The sequence below is a fragment of the Myotis yumanensis genome, unplaced genomic scaffold (assembly GCF_028538775.1).
Source record: "Myotis yumanensis isolate MYYU_CA2020_CCGP unplaced genomic scaffold, mMyoYum1.0.hap1 SCAF_41, whole genome shotgun sequence".
In the NCBI taxonomy this organism is placed as follows: domain Eukaryota; kingdom Metazoa; phylum Chordata; class Mammalia; order Chiroptera; family Vespertilionidae; genus Myotis; species Myotis yumanensis.
In genome coordinates, this window is record NW_027223792.1 from 96,774 (window position 1) to 100,036 (window position 3,263).

The 3,263-nt window shown below is 49.0% G+C and overlaps 1 pseudogene; it reads right to left on the minus strand.

Moving 5' to 3' along the window:
• Window positions 1–698: 698 nt before the first annotated feature.
• On the minus strand, window positions 699–3,263 carry LOC139000913 (E3 ubiquitin-protein ligase RBBP6 pseudogene; annotated as a pseudogene).

The window sequence follows — 3,263 nt, forward strand, 5'->3', positions numbered from 1 at the left end:
CGCAACAACAACAAAGACAACAACAAAGAGAAAGTGAATCCTGCATTGTTGTCCCTGGAGTACTCGCCTCTTTTAGGCTTTCAGAGTTCCAGCAGTTTCAAGGGCCCAGGTCCACAAATAGTGTTCTGGGTACATCCACTCGGTCCTCAGTCACACCAATCTCCCCACCCCCCCTACACACACACACACACACACACACACACACACACACACACATAAAAAACTATCTCCAGTCCCCCTTTCACTGCCAGGCTGCCCGTGGGGCCTTCCGCGGGAAAACCCAGGTGGTGGACGCCAGGGCATAGGGGATAGTGGGTCAGGGTTAGGGTCAGATCTAGGGTCAGGGTCAGGGTAAACATAAGTGTCAGGGTCAGGTCATGGTCAGGTTTGTGTTAGGGTGAGGGTGAGGGTTATTAGGGTTAGGGATGGGGTTGTTAAGTTTAGGTTTAGGGGTTCTGCACGGAGCCCTGCAGAAGGCAAGGCTGGGCCTGCTTCGGCAGTCAGCACCCAGTGCTGGGAGAGGCCCAGCATCCCCGGAGGTATGGCCCTGGAGTTGGGGAAGGGGTGCAGCTGGAACTCCACTCCCACCCAAACCGGAGGCCCTGGGAGGCATCTCATCACTGGACTTGTAGGTTCTCTTGATTTTCTAGAAGGTTCCAAGAATTCTGGGCTTAGAAAGCCTTCACTTTCTTCTGCCTTCAAAGTTCCTTATGTTTACATCCTGGACCATCTCCTGCAGCACTGTCCCTCTCCTTCTCTTTTGACTTTGTACTGTCCTTCCGATCGTGGCTGTCTCTTGTTGAAAGCTTTTCTGGATGGTTGCTACCACCTATGTTTCCACTTCTACGACTTTTCCCACCTGAATCATCTTCTCTGCGGCCCCTTGTAAGCGGAGAATTCCTGATATGAAGTGGTAGAAAGCTCTCTGGAGAAAAGTTCTCTCCATTTGCTGACTGTCTAGGCTGTGCTCCAGCAGCATAACCTTTGTAGCGTTTTTCGTACCACTCCCTGTATTTCCTCTCCCATTCTCGGTAATGCTCTTTTACAAATGGGTCTCTAAAGTCAACACTCCTCCCATCATAAGCTTTTCTGTCATAGGGTGGTGGAACATCTCTGTATCTCTTAAAATATTCATGTTCTGTTTCCCCTTGTGGTACAGTGCATTTATTTGGAGACTGTCCCCTAAATGCTTGAGGGGACCTTGATCTCGAAGGATATCGCCTATATAGTGGTGACCTAGACCTAGATCGATGACAATATCCATGAGATCTAGACCTAGACCTTGGGTGGTAATTTCAACTCTTGCCTCTGCCTCATCTGGGGCATGGCAGTGATCGCGAATAGGAACTAGAGTGTGAGTGGCTAAGTGACCGAGAATGAGAACGTGAGCGCCCTGAACCACGTCTTGATTTAGCGTAAGCAGAGGACTTCTGGAGTATGAGGAACCACTATAGGGATATTTAGAATTAGACTCTTCTTGTAGCCGTCGCTGCTCTCTATAGAATTCTTCCCTGGACAGAAGTGGTGCTTGTGCTTTTTGGATGGTATTTGAGTGAGCAGTCTGCACTCCTGATGATCCCCAAGGTGTCGATAAATTGGCAGAAGGACTTCTGGAGTATGCAGAACCACTGTAGGGATATTGAGACTTAGACTCTTCTTGTAGCTGTCTCTGCTCTCTATAGAATTCTTCCCTGGACAGAAGTGGTCCTTGTGTTGTTGGGATGGTATTTGAGTGAGCAGTCCACCCTCCTGATGATCCCCAAGGTGTGGATAAATTGGCCGGTGCTGCAGGGAACTCGGGGGGAGGAACGCTATACCCAGCAGGTGGTGACTGTCCAAGCAAAGATGGGTTTCTGAGCACAGGCACCTGGTAACCTTTCTCCTCCACAAGGGCAATCACTGCTATTGAAGAGGTTCCCTTTGAATGTTGGAAGGTGAGGGCTGCGGCCGGCAATATTTTACGATCAGAATCCCGGAAAGGCCCATCTGATTTTTCCGAGTGGACTGATATGGAGACTGTTGCAGTTACATCGGGTACAGGCACTGGAGTAGGTGAATTTCCAGGCGCAGCAGGGGCTAAGGAAGTCTGATTAAAAGTGAACGAAGGTATAGAGGGAGCCGGGTGGCCTGATGAAGACGCCACTGGAACCATCGGAGGATCTTGCTTTCTTCATATTGGAGATCTCATCAGAGGCTGTAGATTCCGCTGAAGGAGTGGTCTCTGAGGCGGTGTCGGCGGTGGTGGTGGGGGTAACGGTTTCCATAGTCCTGTTGTATAACCACCAGTTCCATTTTTGAAGTTATTAACAGTCTGTCGCAAGGCTTTATTGGCAACTAAAGCATTGGGAGAGACATCATGTTGATGACACGTTGGGCATGTATGGTCCTCTGATTCCAAGAGCGCTGTTCTTATACACTCATCACAGTAGCTGTTCACACAGCAGGGAACGATAGCGGCATCAGTCACGATGTCTTTGCAGATGGGACAGAGCAACTCGTCTGGGATAGGGTCTTCCTTTCCAGAAGACGAAGAGGGCTCCTCTGGGAAGAAAGGTGGCTTTTCTTTCTTCCCAATTGCATATGCCTCTGCCTCTATAGTCGGCATTGCGTATGTCCTGGTTCTGGTGAGCTTTGCACCTTTCATGGTAGGATCTGTCACTTCCATCATGAAACTTCTGGGGATTCCCCTGCTCTTTTTAATCCTAAAACGAGATTCGAAATTTTTGTCCCCATTTGTTGGGCAATTCTTAATATAATGGCCATGTCTACCACAGCGGAAACAGGTGTAAGGTGGAGGTGGTGGACCTAGAGGCTTCTTCATGTAATTGATGGGGTTGTATGCCTGGGCAGACTGCCACATCAAGGCTGTAATTTTATTCTTCTTCAGAATCATTGGCTTCAGCCAGATTGGCAGTCTTTGTAAGCTGGGCCAGAGACATAGGTGCAGAAGAGTCGTCAGTGACTTTTGAAGTTCCCATCACTGGTTCAGTTCGACGTATAACGTCCATCTGGCTTGTAGATTTCACACCTCCAATAGGAATTCTTCTAACAAAGACAGACGTATTCTTAGGAATCAGAGCATTATCATCAGTGTATTCATCCGCGGTCTGCGTGTTGCTGATCTGCAGGTCGCACTTGGCAGCTTTCATTTTCTCTCTCCCCATAATCTGCGTCTTTAGGTCGCGGAGGGAGATGTGCCGCCCAGCAAAGGTGACGATGGCATAGTTGAGTGTGGAAGCGAATTTATAATGCACACAGGACAT